The sequence below is a fragment of the Podarcis bocagei genome (genome assembly GCF_964188305.1).
Source record: "Podarcis bocagei genome assembly, chromosome: 4".
NCBI lineage: Eukaryota > Metazoa > Chordata > Lepidosauria > Squamata > Lacertidae > Podarcis > Podarcis bocagei.
This window is the reverse complement of record NC_138128.1, coordinates 34,636,010-34,657,172: the sequence shown is the minus strand read 5'-3', so window position 1 is coordinate 34,657,172 and position 21,163 is coordinate 34,636,010.

The window sequence follows — 21,163 nt, the reverse complement described above, 5'->3', positions numbered from 1 at the left end:
GCACATGAACAGGTCAAAGTGCTGTGGACTCACAGCTTAGAGTTGTGAGCACCGGATTCACTCCAACAAAAGACAGTTGTCGCACAGCAGAGTACAGCAGAGTCTAGCAGAGTATATAAACAACTCGGAGAGCAGCTCTGTAGAATATCTTCTTTATTCTATTTACAACTATACAAACTATATACAGAGCTTAATAGGTCTAAGCATAAATAAATGCTGCACTGCACTGAGTGTCTGCAGCTGTCCTTAGCAGCAGCCTTATCTCTACACATGATCTCTAACACTCAGTCTCTCTCTCTCTCCGACACTGACTGACTGACTGACTGATTTGGTGCTGGAGCAGAATAAGTAGAGACCAGAACACGCCTCCTCCTCTCTGGAGAATCAGCAGACTCCTCAGGAGATTCTTGGATATGGGAGGGGTGAAATCTAGGCAGCCTGGCCTAGTGGGAAGATTAGTTAAGTGACCCAGCAAGATCGGATCTGGTGAAGCATCACTTGCTACAGAGGAAGTATTACAAAATAACTTCCTTCAAGGCAGACAGCTTCTCCATAGCCAAGTGGTATGTTTTAGCAACGATATCCAACTGGATCCCTAAATAAAATGGGAATATGGGCAAAAGGTATTGAGCTATTGCTTGCCAGCTTCCAGCCCCCGCTCGGGCAGGGGGCATCTTGTGCTGCCATCATGATATGTAAATTTACAGGGCCGACGCTGGCCAGAACCCCTAAAGAAGTCCCAACCAAGCTGCCGCCAAGCCAGCTTCCTTTTCAGACACACACTCTGTGCAATGCAAAAAAAAACCACACTCCGTGCAGTGCACACACTCTCCATGCAATGCAACTACACACTCCGTGCAATGCAAAAAGCACGCTCTGTGCAATGCAACTACACACTCCATGCAATGCACACACAAACCCTCCGTGCAATGCAACTACACACTCCGTGCAATGCAAAACACACTCCCTGCAATGCACACACCTTTCATTCAATGCAACTACACTCCATGCAATGCAACTACACACTCCGTGCACTGCACACCCTCTGTTCAATGCAACTACATACTCCGTGCAATGCACACACACTCCGGGCAATGCAAACAAAAAAAAAAACCACTCTGTGCAATACAACTACACCCTCCATGCAATGCAACTACACACTCCCTGCAATGCACACACCCTTCATGCAATGCAACTACACTCCATGCAATGCAACTACACCCTCCGTGCACTGCACACCCTCCGTGCAATGCACACACACCCTCCATGCAATGCACACACACCCTCCATGCAATGCACACACCCTCCGTGCAATGCAACTGCAAATCTCCTAGCAATGCAATGCAATTGCAGCCCGTGCAGCGCCGTGCTCTGCAACGCACAGAGCAAACTGCAATGCGGGCACGCAAAGGTGCTTTCTCCCAGTTGCATATTGCAAACATGGCGCCCGTTACATCCCTCGCAGTGAGGTAACCACCAAAAGGACTTAAGTGTCCAGGTAGAGCAATGGGGGAGCATGCAGCTGTCCCATACAGGGACCAATCCTGCAACCTAGGCATTACCGGCACTATCCACTGACCCAGTGAAACCAATGCTTCATGGACCACATGGGGACACTATTGAGGCCGGAAACGCTTCCAGGCCATAGAATTCTAGGGCAAAGCCCTAGGATCACCTGCTAGGCCAGGCATAAATGTTTCCACTGAAATAGCAGAGTTGAGGTAGCCCACAGCTTGTCCAGGTACCCCTGCTTCCCTTTTAGAGGGAAGCACCCCTTCAAGAAACCCAAAGTTCTTTTATCACAAATGGGCCGAACTACCCAGCAACAGAATAGCCCATAAGGGGCAGTTTGTTTTGTTTTGTTATAACAATGGCTAAGAGGGGTATATGAACCCTGTCTCCCAGGTCCTAGTCCTACACTTTAGCCACCAAGCCACAATGGCTCATCTCTAAAATGGCAGTCGCCACTATCAGGGCAAAACAAACTTAAAGAAAATAAACTTGTTCAGAAACAGCATAGTTCAAGAGCATATACAGAGTGCTCATAGTCCTTGGAGGCACAGGGAGCCATAAAGCCAACCTTCGGGGATACTATAAACGAAAGTGATACCAGCTAAGCTGGGAACAGCCCTGACTAGCCCCACAATTTCAACAAGAGAAATGGGGGAAACCTTTTTGCGAAAGAAAGCCCCTAACGGGGGCTCTCTCACTATTGGTAAAGGCAAGCCACAGATACAGGGAGAATCTTCCCACAGGGCAGGGTAAGGGGTGGGGTGGGAAATTGAACAGGAAAAGGGGGGAATTAAATTATTTAAGGGACTAGAGAGGATTAAAAAGAAAGGGGAAATAAAGAAATAAAGAAATGTAACCAGACAATGAGAAGATTGTCCCAGTGCTCCATGTGATCCGGTGCAAAAAGGCCAAGAGGACGCCCAGCAATGGCGACCTGTATTTAAAGGCTCCAAACCCCTCCTCCGAATTGGCAACATACAAAACTCCCCAGTAACCCAGTTAACCACTTAAGGCCTGGGTTATCCAACTTGCCCAATCACACCAGGGTGGCCTGTATTCCCCAACCGCAACACATGCTCTCATTTAGGGAGAACATGCTTAAGCCACAGTTTAGCTTGTACAAAGCAGGCTAATGGCATAAAATAACAGCATGGTCAGTGCCTTGATGGGTAACTGCCTTGAAACCACATGTATAGCACCTTGGACTCCATGACAGAAGAAAGGTGGGGTTTAAATGCATGAAAATTGGAAAAAGAAAATTAGATGCATCAATGCACAAGTTCCACTGCAGTATAGAAATAAAATGAATTATTATTATTATTCTCAGAAAACAGAAAAACCTTTTTCCTAATGCTGTGGGGAGTTAGTTTAAAATAAGGGACACTATGGCGTCTGCTCTTTGAGGTTTCATGGTAACATTTTGGTCTAAAATAAGACACATTTCATGTCTATGGATATGTTATTCTATAAAATAAGTGATGCTTCCTTAATGTAAGAGATTCTCTAAGTAAAAAAGGGCTGTTATATACTTAATTATTAGCACCCTGCAACATTTGCAGTAGAAGCAGGGATGAAGTGGGCTGGAGGCACTATATGCCTCATTTCAGATAAAAGAGAATTATTGGTGTTACTAAATTATAAAATGCATGAACAAAACAGCTATAAATCTCCAGCTAGCCGATATCTGAAGATTTCAGGGTCATCCACAAGAGGTCATAATTCATGTCCATACTTCCGGTATCACTGACAGCAGATGGATGAGTCTAAGCTTTTTTTACTATTAAATAAGACTTATACAGGAAATAGACTCATTTATAATGTTCTAGAGTTGCAAAAGGGGAGGGGGGGTTTCTACAGCTTGTATTTCAGTGGTGATAAATTGTGAGCTGGTCCATAAAAGGTCAATAGGATATCTAGTCTAACTAATGGAGGGTTAGAATATCAATAACTATAATTGTGGGTGATGGAATACAGAATGCCAAAACGAGCCTGTGAACAACATTTCATAGGATACTTCCATGCACTGTGTTCTTGAACATAATAACATCTATTATCTACATCTGTTGCATATATAGCGATCACCACCAGCCTCATCCATCAAAGCTATTCATATTGTCTTAGCACAATTTTATATGCAGTAAGATCTGAACTGGACACAAAGCAGATCAGTCTGAAGCACCACTGTTTTGTACCTACATGTGTTGAATATTTACTTGTACCGCTTAGTGCAAACATGCATTTATAATTATTTACTTTTGGAGGTGGAGAGGGATCCTCAATGTTGCCTTTAAGTGACTGGATATTTTGAGAACTAGGCTGCAGTCACTAATGAGAAGGCGCTACTGAATATGTGCACATTTATATTAAAATGTAAATACCCCACCTTTCTAGGCAAAATTCTTGCTCATGGCAGATTACAATATCTTAAAATAAACTAATGCAACAAAACAGTGTTGAGTATAATAAATCAAGAGACAAATCTAAATAAAATTCAAATAGCAAAACCAGCAGCAGAAATTAATACTGCAATCCCAATCATGTCTGCTCAGAAGCACATCCTGTGAAATTCAATAGGTTTTACACCAGAGTTTTTCATATCTCTCTCCCAAAAAAAGTCTTCATAATGTTTTGTCTTTACAGTTGTTCTATCAATTTGCCATGCTTCAAAATTATGAATGTAGGATATAAAACTGGTTTGGGCAGAGGGTTGGCAGTCCTTGTGAAATACATTGTTCCCTGAAGCTTTAGCTGTCTTTTATCTCATGCAGTAGACTGTCACATGTTTACCTACCTTATCCATTTACTTATTAAAATGAAGGGCTTGGACATTTACTCTCGTATTAGGTATTAAGTTGTGTCCTTTTCCCTCTGCATATAATCCTTTCCTTTCAGTCCCCCACCTCACCTTACCTCACTTTACAACATTTCCGTAGCCTGTGTTTCCCCCTCGCCTTCACCTTAGAGATTACTGAATTCTAGGAGTGAGTGATGGGTTCTCTTTGAGGTGTTTGCAAAGAGGTCAGGAGTGGAAAGCAATATGAAAATTTAAGTTCTTATCACATGGTATTGTTCTAATTATGTTGTTCTTCCCCTTAATATATTCCATTTTCTTTTGCATTTGTCTCCACTTCTCAGAGTGCTACATCTTTCTGTCTCTGTGTCGTTCTCCATTCAATCAATCATCCTCTTCACAGTGCTCTATCACATCTTATTATTCTACTGGATAGTGTTTTGCCTTTCTCCTATATGGAATCTTTGACACATAGATTCACAAATATACAGTAATAATCCATCGCCAATTCAAAGTGACTTTGAACGTTGACGAAAACACCAAAGCCTGGTAACTTGAAGCATCTATCTGCATTCTGAGGAAGCTAAAGTAATTTCCCGAGGACTAATGGAATATCCATGAGTTGAAGAGGGCTTAGGCTTCATCCTAAGGTGGGGAAGGAAAAGAGATGTAAGTGGGAGTCTGTTAGACTTTAAGGGAGAGAGGGAGAAAGACTAGGGATGAGAACTTTCCTCAAGAGGCTTGTTGAATGTTTGATTCAAATACTTGAAATAACCTGGCAGCACCTGCCATCACTGCTGCTGGCTCCAAGCTTATTTTGAAGAAGGATTATGTAGAAGAAGCTCACTCAGCAGCAGTGGGTTTCCCTGTATACCTGCAGGACCATCTTTTCTCACCAAGGAGTGGAACTGCAAACTCTAGAATAGAACAGGAAATTAACACTGACATCTTCTCAAAGAAAAACAACAACAGTGGGTGTTGGTTTCCCACTGAGGATCCCGGGGCTTGTAGTTCCTGTGCCAGTTCTTGGAATGAAAATGCACTATGGCAGGTGTGTGGGGGTCACATCTGCCTCTACCTTCCCACTCCCCAAAATAAAGTGGGCAGGTTGACTTTGGGAAAGAGAGAAGAGAAATGACAGTAATAGGGATGGGAGAGAAATTGGGTTCAGTTCGCATTTGTAATTCAAACTTCCTGAAACAATATGTGAATTGAAGTGCAAATTATCCTTTGACTTTCATAAGTGTGATACAGTTCTCCAACCAAATAATGTGAACAAAAAGATGTGTGTTGGGGAAAATGTACATAGTAATCCATATATTAGTGAAAATAACATATAATGCTTTATATTAGGGGACTTTGCTTGCAAAAATGTAATATAAAAAGGAGTGTATTGGGAGATGTTTGCACTAAAATTATTAAAAATTCAAGCCACAACTACAATTTCCTTTACACCCATGGCTCGAACACTTCCATGCCTGATGTCATATGAGACAACCTAGGAACATGCCAGTAAAGTCTCTACAGGTTATGTCTCCTAGTGCGCAAGACTCCATAGCAAATCCACATAGCTTTGCGGGGTCTAAGCTCATGATGTGCCAAGAATCATGGATTTACTATTATCATCCTAGGAGTAATCAGAAGTCCTAAAATGCTCCTATCATCCTCGGAGTGATCAGATGCATTAAGCAACATTATCATTTGTAACTCAGAGAAGCATTTTTTAAGGGACACTTCCTTGCCTGTCATATAAATGAAGTCTGCTATTTTTAAATCATAACACTACATCACTGAGAGCTATTGGTGTTTATGTTATTAATTGCTAAACACATCTGTGCCTTAACAGTGTGATGCCACTGTTGTTGCTTGCCTATTTTATTTATTCATTTAAGAAGACAGAAAGACACCTGTCTCGTTTTATTGCTATTAGATTTACTTGCAATACAAATAGTTCACAAACTGAGGTGATGCAAGCACTCAAAGTAATTTGTATGTGGAATGCTCAGGTTTGTGCAATGTTTATTTTTCTTCTTATAAACTGCATTCAGTTCCTTACTGAAAATAGCCTAGAAAATTATATATGTACAAACACTCACATATACTTTATCCCTGCACTTAACAATTTGTATACATTATTTACATTTTTCCAATACATATTGTCAGGCAGTCAGATATTTTTAATTAAAAAGTTGTTTTCATTTAAAACAAGTATTGACAAATTATGATTACACACTGAAGTAATATTGGCAACCTGCTTATAGCATGGGTCTCTGTGTTGCATTTTATAAACACATTTTTGGTCCAACTGCTTTTGAAGTAATTAAAGAGGCATGAATGAATATTAGAGCATTGCATCTGATATGCTTGAGTGTTAGACCACTGCATCTACCATACTTTTTTTGCCTCTTATAAGGAGACCCAGCACCAGATTTTGGGGGTTGAGATCTGCTTGAAGATATGACACAGCATACAGCCAAGTTCATACACTCAGCAGAATCAAATGGGTAAGCTTTTCCTGGACTGTAGCATTTCAGATGACCAAGGAAAGAGAAAGAGTTCCACGCTTGAATATTTCCAACAGACAAAACATTTTACACATGGAAAGCTTTAGTGCCCTCCTCAAAGCATCCCTTTTCTTGTGCAAGGTATTCTTTATCCTAAAATAATGCAACCCCTCCCTTTCCCATTCTTCATACCACCACCAGATGCAGCGTAAAGTTGTATGTTCACACAGTCACTGAATTATTCTGACTGCACAAAACTGTCTATCCCTTGTCTGAATGGAGGTACAGATCAGCATATGTGTGTGTGTGTTCTATGACTCTTTCACATGCATTCAATCATAAGTCAGAACAACACTGTGCTTCCTATTTTCAAACTATCCAGTCAGAATTCTGTAAAGTCTCTATTCATGGTGACACCTTGATCCAGAAACTAGATTCATTTTGAATCAGGTTCAGAGACTCCAGATGTCCAGAATAATTCTGTTGTGAAGGGTGGGTACAACTGAAATCCATCACACAATATATTTGTCTATCTGTTTAAGCGTGTTCTCCCTCATGGAGAGCACGTGTTGCGGTGGGGGCTGACGAGACACCTCACTGTTGCTGGTTGTTGATGGTTTGGCCATCTTTTAAGCAGGGGCGGGCTGTTACTGGGGAAATTTATATGTTGCCGTTTATTGATTGACAGCCCTATTTGTTAAATACATTGCACGCAGCGACAAACTTCCTCTTTTCGCTGCGTGCTTCAGATCACCTGCCCTCCCTTCCCTAATGCTAGGCTGTTTGTTTGACCTTGCTATGCCTGTCATGGGGTCGTCTGCTTTGGGGCAGGGGCCCGGTAGGAATTTTGTCCATTTGGCTGATTGGCTGGTGCCATTTGGTTTTTGCCTACTGCGTAGCAAATCATTAAAACTTGTAAGGTTGCGGTTAGGCATTGGTTTGGAAATTGGTTGGTGGAGGGGTATGGATTTGGCTGTGCCTGCCCCTCCAAAATGCTGCTGCTGCTGCAAGGGTTTTCCGTTAAAGGAACCCAGGGGCTCCCCATGCTTTTGTCCGAAACCCCCTGGCAAGGGGCTAGGGCCACGCAAGCCCCTGGGAGCATTCTGGGGAGAGGTGAGGCATTGTTCCCAGTCCCGTCTCTCTCCCCAGGTGACTTACCCTTGCTGACTTCGCGGGGTGTGTGAATGTCAGAGCTGTCCCCGTGCGGGGTTAGTTAGTGCTACCAATGCCTAAGCAACCACTCACATTGCTGTAATTTGAATAAAGTTGTGGCCAAAATTATGTCAAAAACCTTAAACAAAATTAAGTGTTATTGTGTTTTTATTTGGGGTGTCTTGGGGACCTCGACAAGCAAGTATTGGCTCCAAAGAAGGCGACAAACAGGTTTGTGGAAGATGGGTCCTGTTATAGGTAGATACTACTGCATGGAAAAGGCGGTCCAGTTTTGTCTGGGAAGTCCATGTCACTCAATGCTTGGGCAGACTCCAGTGAGAACTGCTGAGAGTTCCCCTATGCAATTGCCTCATTCAGTTTAGTTTGTTATGACTACCATCTCCCGTGTCATGGTTTGGCTCACCTAAATTCCAGTGAAAAAACATAGGACTGTGTATAAGTTCTACTTGGGGTACACTCACTGAAACGGACTTAAGTTTGTAGTAGCAGTAGCAGGTTTTTTTTTTTCACCCTAAAGTCCCAGGGTGAGTTACTAAAAACAATGTAACACAAGTTAAAATCACAGTAATAAGGTGAGTCCCAAAAATATACATCTGAAGTTTTCAAAAGCCAGGGTTAAGTGATGCATCTTCAGCATTCATCAAAAGCTGTATAATGAAGATGCCAGATGCTTCTTTGCAGGAAGAGAGTTCCATAATTTACCCATGTCCATGCATTTCCATGGGTCTACTCTGAGTAAACTTAGACATAACCCAAAATTTTTGGTGTCAAAATAAGTAATCTAAAGAATGTTTTGATGTTAGAGGGTACCGCTACTGAGAGCCCAATTGCCTCTATTGTGTGATTGACAGTAATGCCAACCCTACTACAAATGTCATGAAAGTGCAATGTAGTTTCAGGAATCTGGTTAATTTAGAGAAAATTAGATTAGATTTAATATTCATACCACACTTTCTTAGGCAACAATTCCAGCCCCACTTACATGAGAGTAAGCCTCATTGAACTCATTAGGGCTTGTTTCTGAGAACACATGGCTAAGATTGCACTGTTAGTATGTTAAAATTGTATGTGTCAAATACATTGCTAATTGGTATAAACATATTCACAGTAAATCCTTTTAAATAACCATGAGCAATCCTTTGCTCTGCTCACCTTAATAAACCCAAAACAAATAATTAGAAGCACAATTTACTTTTTTGTACCAAGAAAGCCTAATCACATGACTATGCAAACCATAATATCCCCAGTATTTGTTGCTGTTTTGCTAAGGGCTAATATAATGTTGTGTTCCTATCACTTCTCCTTTTAATTTTCTATACCTTTGCAAAACGATTTTGTAATATTATTAAGGTAATTACATTAAGGTATGTAATACAGTTCCAGAGCAGTAAAAACATTTTTCCCCATTTATTGAGCTAGTGGATAGTGAAAATATTTATATGCATAACATTATAGCCCATTGTAAATCTTTTGCATAATAAAACCTTTCCACAAGCTAAAAATATAAGCAGAAGTGAGAGAAGAGAAAAGTCAAGTATTTTTAGTCAAGTTTCTCCCGTTTTCTGGAGTCATTAGTTTTTAGTCCTTAAGAGGTCAACATTTCAAAATGTGCAATGTTGGTTAATCTGAGAAATAGCTAAGAATATATATATATATATTTTAAAAATGGATTTAATAAACATTGGAAAGATGATCATATCTAAAATGCAGGGGCACTAAAATGAAGGATGCATATCAAGGAAAGTAACCTTTGTCTAGGTTACAGTATGAATGCAGTACTGATGCTTCCTTGATGGATTAGAAAGAGGACAGCTGATTAGATAACAGATTAGAAAAAGAGAGATTATTGGCTGTGTCAACATTACTGTGCAACTGGGACTAAAGAGGTTTGGTGGAAGCATGTAACTTTCGTTTTTCTAGGAGGTCAATTCCAAAGAGTTCAAATGTGGCTTATGATTTTATCTTTTTTCCTGACTAAACTAACAGAGCAATCCCAAAGTAATATTATGCCTGGGAGTATGGAGTGCATTGGTGTGGCAGCTGTTGAATCCAATAGGGTTCGGTTGATATTGTTATGGGTTGGGGGTCAGATTCCTCTAAATTCCTGGATGCCAGATCCTCCTCATAAAACCTGGATTTAGTAAAAGTTAGAATTTATCCAGGTTTGATTAAACTTTGCCAAACACTGAAAGCCCTGGATTCAGTTATGCTAAGGAGCCAAGCCAGTTTTGCAGAGCTAACTGGATGGCCTATTATCAGGGGACAAAGGCCAATAATGGTTTCTCCATCAAGGAAACCATCAGAGAACAAGACTGCCAGGCAAGGGGGAGTGGGGCTGGTGGGTAGAGGCAGGGGGCTGGGTGCTATAGGGCAGAGGCGGAGATCAGGTTTAGGGTTTCAACTTTGAATGATGCAGGTTGGTTGGAGGCCCTTGGAGAGAGAAAGAGAAAGAGAAGGGACAGAACTCCAAGTAAGTGGGAACAACAACAACAACAACAACAACAACAATAATAATAATATTTTATACCCCAGCTTTCCCCAGGCTGGAACTAAGAGACAAAGAAGATGGATTTTGGTGGCCATTGCATCCAATGCTGCCCATTAGGAGGAAGCCGGACACTCATGGGACATGAATGCTCTGCAATCACTCCATCTAGGTGCAGGTTGTGTAGATATGTTTAAATAAAGCCACATATCGTAAGGACACCACAGTCTCTGTTGTGCCTCATTGTCCCAAAAAGGAACACCAACCCCGGCAAGCACATCTGCAACCACTCAGGGAGATTGGGATGGCATGTAACAATAGTTTGCCCCAGCTTTCTTCAGGAATTTGACTGGTTAGTGGTGTGAAAAGATACCAGGCAGGATAAATTCTGTGAAATATTCTTTGAGAAAGAGTTTGGTTAAATAAGGTGATGAGTCCCCCTCCCCAATTGATTTTTTCTTCTTCAAAATTATCATGCAGCCACTCAAAGCAAGATTAAGATGCAATAGAGTCCGCCAACCCTGCAATGTTTATGATGGAGCATGGTGTGTGTGACTAGAATGTCCATCATTCCTTCTTAACTTTTTACTTCTTTGGAAGCGCATTTCAGTAGACTTAGGGTGCTTCCAGAAACTGTTGATGCTTTGCAGGTAGGGTGCTGTCTCATACCAGCAAATTCAGATTGTTCAGTTAAATGTGGATTTAGTGCTTTTGCTCAAAAAGCCTGCTTTCCGCCCCCTTTAAAAATAGATCATTTTGCAGCAAGGAAATCCCACTAGAAAATGTGGGATAATGATTGCTTAACATAATGTTGAATAATTTTCCTTCAAAGAAACCAGAATGAATGCTCAGTGGATGCTATATAACCTTCCAGAAAACTTTGTACAAACAAATCAGGATGAATGCTCAATAAATAGGTAGCAAGCTTGGACATAAACTGAATCATTTTCTCCTGAAGGAAACTATTTTTATCATTTCCAAGTTTTATTCCTGCCCATGACAATTTCATAATCATCTAGCCTAGAAAACCTACCAGTGGAAGCTTGGACCCATTCTGAAACAAGAAAAATGAATTTGCCTTTTAAAATAAAAAGGGCTGCACAGATAAAGGATGGAAAGTCCCTATTCAATTGTGAGCAGTTTATTCATCTGCTAATGAAGTCTTCAATGATAATCTTCAGAAGCAAGCATGCAAGCAATATGAGAGGCGTCTGATTCATATTCAGGACGTTTCATGCTTTTCCATGTGGAAGGCTTTGCAAGATTAATGCTCCACACTGATCTGTTTACTTGTTTGATCATATTCACAGTTGAATGCAGCCATGCAGATGTGAAGACTAACAGATGAAATGTTTGTAAGGAAACATTACTGTCTACGCTGCACTAATTGTTCACATACGAAGCAAAGTGGAAAATGGAAACATTACGTTCGCAGCAAACAAAAGAAAATTCAACATTTGAGGTTATGAGAAATTGTAAGTTACGTGTGATACCTGCTCTTGCAGGCATGGGTTCTTGCAGATTTATTGCTCAGTTCCCTGGACTTTGTCACCTCCACACTGCAACCAGCCAAGCAGCAACTCCTTCCACAAAGAAGTTAACTAAGGCCTAGAGAGGTGACCAACAACTTCACACCAACCAATTGTGAACAGTGGTGGCACTGAGGTAGTTGACGAACAGAAACAGCAGGGGCTGTGAAGCAACTGAAGAGAGAGGGAATTCCCACCCTAACTTCAAATGCTACAAAGTAAGGGTGGGACCTTTTCAGCACTGTACAATGATATGGTTACTGGATGGATAGATGCACCAGGCATGACTTTTCTGAAATCAACAGGGGTGACTGTCCAGACAGGAAATATACATGTGGTGGAGAATTCTACACATTACAGTTCTTACAGAGCAGCTGCTACAAGGAGGCCAGCACCTCTCACACATCTGCCTTAGTTAAGTTGGTAAAGTATGATTAACGCTACAATAATTAGAGGTATGCCACGCTGGCAAACAGTCATTTTGGATTCCGTAAAGGAAAGCCAAACTTCATCTGCCTTTCTGAACTATTTATTTGTTGCAAAGTGTGTGCAACGCCAGCCATACAGATATAATTGTAAGGCCACAAAGATGTGCTGAAATAAGTTGTTCCGTGAATTACGTTAGTAATCAAAATCTAAGAAAATAAATAAATAAATAAGATAAAAAAGATAAATAATTTGATAATATAATCACTAATATAACTGTACAGATGTTTATTGTTTAAATGAATGCATATATCAAGTGTACCCCCCCCCCCGAACTAAAAGATATTGTGTGTGTGTTTCAGAATGATGGCCACTTTCTTTCATGTTGCAGCACTACGAGTTGTTAAGTGTTATTGGCAATAATGTCATCCTTCCCAGGCTCTTAGTTGAATATTGAGGATGATTTTGGATAGCATGAGATAGATGGGGTAGTTATGAGGACGTGATCTGTGTAAATAACAGAAATCTCTACCCTCTGGTGAATGAGTAGCAGCTGTTCCAGCCTGCCAGGTAAAACTAATTAAAATATTTTACAAGAAGTGAACTTTTGCATATAATTAATAGTGTTTACAAAAATAAAGATAAATCAATGAATTCCTGATGGTGTTAAGGGGGAAAGAAACAACAACAAAAAAGTGACTTCAGATTTGTATTTACAGAATATTAAGACTCATTCATAAGCCATTCATCTGAATAGTGGTTCCCTCTGTCTCATTCAGATCCACAATACACTTGAGAGGGGCCTGGTGCAGAAAAAATTCTGGCAATTTCCTAAAGTATGTGGTGTGTCTGTTACTCGGTATTTTAGGTATCAAGACAAGATCTGCATGGCTGAGGTTCTATAGATGGCATATCACATAGTTGTATTGATCACATGGCTAATGAAGTCATCCAAATATGCCAAAGACTCTGCTATGTCCAGCCTACAAAAGCGCTCACCTGAAGGAACTTGGCACATCTTATACACAAAGCATGGAAAGATCTCTCTAAAAGAAAAATCCTCTAAACTATGTCTCAGTGGAAGGTCAGTGTCACAAGGCCTTAATGGACTCCATTTATCTCCCAAGGTAAAGGGCACCCATTTGGGAATGATATGTCATTAAGTCATGTGGCAGAACTTCTAGTCATGTGGGGTTATCTTTGAGCCTCAGTTTAACAGCTGTCTTGGAGAAGTTCAACAAGGGGGGAAAGGCATGTATATTAGTAAAACACATTTAATTATAGGCACAAAATGGCCACCAACTCCACATTCACATCTGGGGGATGGGAAAGTAGTACACCATCCTAAATGCACATCTACGTGCAGAGGAAGGAAATATCTGTGAAATGGCAAGTCATTCCTGCAGTGGGAGATAGCAGTCTTGTTGGACAGACTAGCTCTGGCCTTTACAAAGCTGCTCTTCTATAGGAAAAATGACAGAACCAGGCATGCAAACTAAGTCTTAACACTGCGGTGTACACATTTTGGAAGCGTTCGGTACAGCACTCCTGGGATCACACAATTTCAAAATGTAGGTAGGAAATAGTGAGAATGCTCCTTCAATCTGCTTGACAAACTAGCTTTCTACAGGCAGAAAGGTTTTAGCATTTGTTCCCCTTCCCCCATGGAGGAAAAATAAACACTCAGACATGTAGTCTGCCATTTGCTTTCTGAAATGGTTCAGTCCCGCAAGCACTGTAGCACATGTCTTTTTTGCTTAACAGGTTGATTGGAGATTACTTCTAATCTCCATATGCAGTTTTACCAGTCCCGTCCCTCCAGAGTGCACAAATGCAAGACATCTTCACCACAAATGACAAGTGAAGATGTTACTCCATCTGAATTTTGAAAGGTTTCACAAAAGGATTGAACAGATGATTTCCCCCCTGTTGCAGATCAGTCTCTTACACACCTTCAGCTAGAAATGCAAGTTTTCTTATGGGCAAAATAATGTAATGAGAAGAAACTGCTAACCTATCCCTGGGCCCTTGCTTAACAAGCCAGAGGTTAGCTTTATTATTCAGGGTGGTCCATTCTTGAAAGTGACTTATGAATTTTATAACACCCTGCCAAAGCATTCAAGCACTGCTGTAGCAGTGAATTAGCAGGCTTGGTCAAAACACCCAATAAATATTTCAGACAATTGCATATATCCTCATTTCTTTATCCAAGAGTTGGCTGTTGTGTTCTGGAGCGATTTCCAGCCCTGTTCCTTGTCTACAGCATATATTTAAAATCCAGTCTGGTGGAAAGTAAGCTGCTATCAATATTCAAGAAAGGGGTTAGCAAGCAGGTTATAGAATGGAAAACAACTATTCATAAATAAGCTCTCAGAAAACACAGAGAAATTTGATAGGCGGTTGATAGCAAACAGAAGAAACAGTTCTTCTTTGACAATTGAGCTGGGGAGTACAATAGCAGATAGGCATTAAACTGACTCCCTCGGCAATCTGGGATGCAACTCCTGTTTGTGAACATGGTCGCTATAACAATATGTTTTGGGGTTTTATCCTATTGTCACAGAGGAATACTAGTAAACTTTGAGCTATGCAGATCAGTGTTCAGCTTGCAATGATTATTGCTACAAGTGGGAATTCACACAAAACTTTCAGATTTCCCCCTCCCTCGTTAATCTATATAGCCTGTTCATTTCGAGAGCTGCTGCACTGACAGTTTTACTCATGCATGAAACAACAACGTTTTATTTATATCTAGCTCATCTACCCAGCATACAACATAATCATAAAACCATATAAGATGGAGAAACCCTGTTTTCCTGAGGTACAATGTTACTGTTAGAGTGTTGCCTTGATTCAAACACCGATGGGTATGTAAACTGTTGCCTGCGTGAAAGAAAAACCTTGTATTTTACCCCTGGCTGGAGCCAGCGAGATGCTTCTAGAGGTGTGCATCTGCTCTATATGAACCATGAATCATGAGCAGAAGCAGGAGAGAACTATGGTGGATCTCAGCAAAGTAAAGAGGAGCTCCCAAGAGGTATGACAGCACAGCAAAAGGGATCACATACAGTGCTTTGTTGCACTTCATAATTCAACTTACCTATATATATTTAAGAAGCCTTCCTAAGATACATATATCAATCAATCAGTTTATTACAGTCAAACACCAGCAGTTAAGATGCATATAATATCTTGCCATGTCTTGTTCTCTAATCATGAGGGAAAGGTCAGGCTGGGGTGGGATAAAGGTTGGGCTTTCTGTACAGGAAATTTACAGTGCATAAAGGAAATGTCTGCTGAGCAGGAGATAAAAGGATGTCCTGCTTTCAATCAGAGGGGAAGGTTTACTGTGGTTCTCCAATCACAGCTGTTTTGGGGAAGGATAAATAAATATGGAAAAACCCAATGAAGGAAAGTGATTCCCTTTTACTGCTCCCCACCACAACAGCCGCGGAGCAGGGGCAAAGGAGAGAAAGAAGTGTTTTTCCTCTCCTCTCCACTGCCCCTTCATAATGGTGGATTGGGCCACATTCAGATTTGTAATCAGCAAAATTTTGCAACTCCAATTTACCTGAACATACTTTGTATGGCAAGTGGATTCATACCGACATTTACACACTGCTTAAATAAAGATATCATTTCTGCTTCATTAAATAGTACAAGCTTTTCCTATAGCAATTTAGGCTTGTTAGTTCCCTTCTGCTTTCTTGTAATAAAAGTTATTACTTAGGGAAGATTTTTTTAAAAGAAGGTACTGTACTTGAAAATGACAATGGCAGATATGGATTTTAAATGCACCTTAAGGGTGCTTATCTTCTAAAGTGTCTAGATAAAGTCAATTAATGTTAATGTATTGGTACAAAAGTAAATGGATTTCAATAGAAATCCCTTATGTTCCGATTCATCTGGTTTATTATTAAAATATTTGTTATTCATAGTTTCTTACAGCATGTGTGTAAAATCATTGGCAGCACTTATCTCACCGAAGTCTAAAACATCCTTCTGAGAAAGATCAGTTATTTCTACTTTATAGACAGCAAAGTGAGGCTGAAAGTCTTAGGCCACACTGTGAGTCTGTGGGGAAATTTGAATTCAGGTCCCAAGTGCCCAAATCTCTTTACATTCAAGACTCAACTTGCTCTGAAAATGCCAATATAGGCATCTGAGCACATTCAGTTGCTGTTTATCTCCACTCATTGACCTTAAACCTTCTAACATCCTCATTGCAGTTGTCAGAGATGTTCACTTTGGGGAGGGACAGCAGGTTCAGTTGCAATTGAACCCGCTTCCATGTTCCTGCCAGGCTCCTCCTTTATGCTGTTCACATGTTGGGTAAAATTCTGAAAGGGGAAAGCCTGCTGAATGTGCTTTGACTGATCCCTTGAACTAGAACCCAGAGGGCGGAATTCAACACAGTGCTAAGGAGATTAGTTCCATCACTGCATGCATTTCTGTTGGCCTGATGGAACTCTCTCTCCTTCCCCCTGCCTCACTCATGATGTTCTGGGTCCCCCCCCCAACCTTTCAGAGGAAATTTGAGGGAGGTGTGGGGGCACATTGGGGAGGAAAGGGGAGAAATCCCTGATGTGCCAGTGGGAGTCATTTTATTGGCTTTTGCTAATAAAACCCAGTAGTTGACTTCACGGGAATAAATTAATTCCTAGAAAGTATTCTTAGAGACAGATAGGGAAAAATGATATCCCTCTGTCCTTGGTATACAGTAATTTTCTGCAGTTTTTAATGCCAATAGTGATGAGAGAATCAGGCAAGGTTCAGGGAATGGGGAACAAGTTCAAATTCTCAGTTGAATCTGCAGCTCGCTTTGGCTCATTTTCTTTTAATCCAACCTGCCTCACAGGGTTGCCGAGGAAACAAAAACTGGGAGGCAGGAACATGTCCTGTATGCTGCATTGAGCTTCTTGGATGAAAGGAGGAATACCAGTATAATAAATAAGTAATAAAGACGTGCAAAGATTTGTCGGTCAGTCCACTGCAAGAGTGAGTTTTAATAGGACTCTTCTGAAGTGGTCTAGTTTATTCTTAGCAAGAATATCCCCAAGGGCCCTATGATGACATATCATATTCCTGGACATTTCTGTTTCCCACAGGGTTTTATATCTGTTCAACTTGTACAGGAGGCTACTGGGCAACACTATACAGAGATATGTTTGCTGCCAAAAATATAGAAATGACAAGTAGGACCTGCAACAAGATTTTTCAATCTGGAATGCTCCTGTTCCAGGCTACTCCATTTAAACCTTCTCCCCATTTCAGTCTCCAACCCTGGCAACAGAATGTCACGACTCTGTGGCCATGGAGCATGCTCAGTCTTACCTAGGCTGTTTTGGCCCCTCCCTCCCATACAGATGGGTTCTGCATCCCACCCACTTGTGCTTGTGTGTTTCTGCAAACAATGGTTCCGATTCTTCTTTATTCTGAATGCATGGTGGGGGTTTTTGGCTGCTTAAAGACTGGTACATGGAGAATTATTTTGCTATTAGTGTATGTGACGTTCAAGCACACCCCTCATTTTCATTTAGCCCAAATCTTTCTTTGTTGGTGCTTATTTATTTATTATTGTTTTATTTCTGTGCCACCCTTTAATGTAATTCTCAGGGCAATTTACAATAAAATTCAGTTAAAAGTACAATTTATATTTCAAAAGACCCTATAAAACAACAATTAATAAGGCAGTAAAACTCAAGCAGCATAAAACAGTTTTTTAAAAGGCCATAAAAGATTAAAAGTCTTTTTTCCCTCATGAGCAAGCCCAGTAAACAAAGAACAGTTATGAAGGTAGAAAGCCATCCTGTGTGGCTATCTAGTGTATTGCATAGTGTCACATGAACAATGATCTGCCTGCTGGGCAGAAGTCTTGGGTATGTGTTCAGTGCAAAGGAATTTTGGCTCTCATTGAATATTTAGTCCCTTGAGCTGAGCTGAGGAAGGCAGAGAGGATTCCAACTATGGAGGCATGATAGTCCCAATTCCTAGATGACAAATCCTGGTCTCTCCTGGAGAATGAGGGCCCTTGGGATAGAGGACATTTCTCTGAGGAAGAGAGAAATTATCTCTTGGAAGTACCCATTCACTGCAGGATGAGCTGATATCTTCTTGTGCCTACATAGACCACCTGAGATGGATAGTGTGGTATTTCTAGTAGTAGACAGTTATGTAATTAGAAACAAAGAATTGAGTTTGTTTCATTTGAAATAATTTTTTGATTGAGTTTTCAAGAATAAATATGTAAGCAAGGAAAGTTATGTGTTCAGTAAAGTATGTTGATACAACTGTATTTCACTATTGTAGTTCCCTCACTCAGCAAACATACACAGAACTAGGTTTGGAATTAATGTGTAGACTTCATGGTGACTTGATTGTATTGATTGAACATAGTCATTGTGGCTACTAGCCACTGAGGCTAGTAGTACCCTCCATGAATTTTTCTAATCTTATTGTAAAGCCAACCACATTAAAGGTGCACAATTCCAACAACACTGTTCACCATACCTCTAAAATGATGCAATTATTTCAGTCATAGAATCTTTCTAAGTCAGGTCCAACTCTCTGAGACTGTGAAAATGTATCCATATCTGTTCTGAGAGCTATAGCTCAGTCAGTAGAGCATGAGACTCTTAATCTCAGAGTTGTGGGTTTGAGTCTCATGTTGGACAAAAGATTCCTGCATTGCTGGAGTTTGGGCTAGACAACCCTTGTTGTCCCTATAAATCCATGATTCTATGATTCACGGAACTTATCTGTTCATCAGTCTACATCCATGCCCATGTTGCATCAGATGCATTTCAGCAACTTAGTCAATGGAGTTGGCATCAGGTTCTTGCAGCTTAAAGGACAATGGTCCCATTTTAGCTTGCAGAGCTAAAACCCCTGGCTCAAAATGACAGAATAGGCTCATACCCAGAGCCTCTAATTTCCTCATCTGATTCAACATTTTTGCATTTCCATCTTGCTTTGTTCATTGGCAATTGATTGCTACTGAATACATAAGCCAGCACTAATTATGTTGACAGTTCCTTCCCAAAATATGAATACATGATCTGTGACATATGGTTGTTCATTTGGAGAGCAGTTTCCAATGATCCCTCCTTGCATTATGTATATTTTCATTCTGAACAACATATTTTCCATAACAGCAGGCAAGCCATTTAGTCATAAACAATGATAATTTGTAGTAATGAGGCATTTTCAAGGGAAGAAAACCAAGGTAGAAGTGACTTACACAGAAGCCAGCAGAACTGGTTGATTCCAGTTTAGTCTTCCCCAAAAGGTGTGCACTGTAGTGGTAAAAGTAGTATTGTGATATGGGTGTATCATCTTTGATTGGATAGGCTAAGTATTTCTTCTGCATCGTGACTCAAGTTGCCTTTTAGCAGGTCAATAATTGGAAATTTTGCACATAAACAATGGAGGAGAGTCACATTTTTACGCAATTTCAAAATTTCTACACTTGTAAAGTACAGTAGTTTGTAAGGTTACAATTTGGTACCTCTGATTAAAGATAGTTATTTTTTACTATTCTGTAAAACAGGTGTGCAGAAGCCTTGGCCTTCCAGATGTTGCTGAAGTCCAACTTCCATCAACCCAGCAGGCATGGCCAGGGATGATGGGAGTTGTAGTTCAGCAGCATCCGGAAGGCCAAAGATCCTCTACTTGCTGTGAAATGTACACATTGTCTACTTTTATTTCTCTCAACCAAAAATTGAGTGAGAGGAGTTGGAGATGCTTACAAATACAAAGTTTAAACTTGGTAGCAACCATCAGGTTTTGCTACTTCCTCTGCTATAGTAGCATAGTGCTAGAAGTTGGATAGTAGTTGGATAGTAGTAGTGCTAGAAGATGCTGATTAGCAATATCTGGCAGTCAATCACTTTGTAAGCACTTCTTCTCATTCCTTCCCTGATGTTGCACAGAACACATGTGTAGAACCATCTGAGCCAATGCTGCCTATCTGGTATCATCCAGTCAACACTTAGGAATATAGGACATGTTGTCAGCCTTAGGTGCTTTCTATTATCCTTTCACCAGGCATTAATCTTATTTGCCATGTCAACAAAGATCCACTAGGAGCTACAGTACTTTCGAATGTGTTAAACAGCACAGCTTGCCACAAACTCAGAATTCAATGAGACTCACTCCCAGATAAGTATCATAAGATTGCAGCCTAAGGCTTCAGTCCTTAAGACACTTTGCTGAAAATAACCCCCCTGACCTTGCACCTCCCTGCTGCAATCTTATGCATAGTCACTTGAGAGCAAGTCCCATTAAGCTTGATGGGCATACTTCCAAGAATGTGTGTGCAGGACTGAACTGTATTTCAAAGATAGCGGCCAGGATCTGAAGTACCATGCACTGTGTTCTGTACATGCAACAGGACTTGTTTCACCCCATGTGTGGCTCCAAGGCTGCTTTTTAAGACTGGGACCTGGAAGAACAGTATGCCTTTTTGGTAGGACTGGGATGGTCATCAGATGGACTCAGGATTCCCCCTGCAACTGTTTCCAGCCACTATCAGGAGAAATTCAAAAACTAAATAACAAAACATCCACACCCCAACCCAATGCAATAATAATAATAATAATAATAATAATAATAATAATAATAATAATAATAATTTATTATTTATACCCCGCCCATCTGGCTGGGCCTCCCCAGCCACTCTGGGTGGCTTCCATAAAAACCAAAAATACAGTAAAATATCACACGTTAAAAACTTCCCTGAACA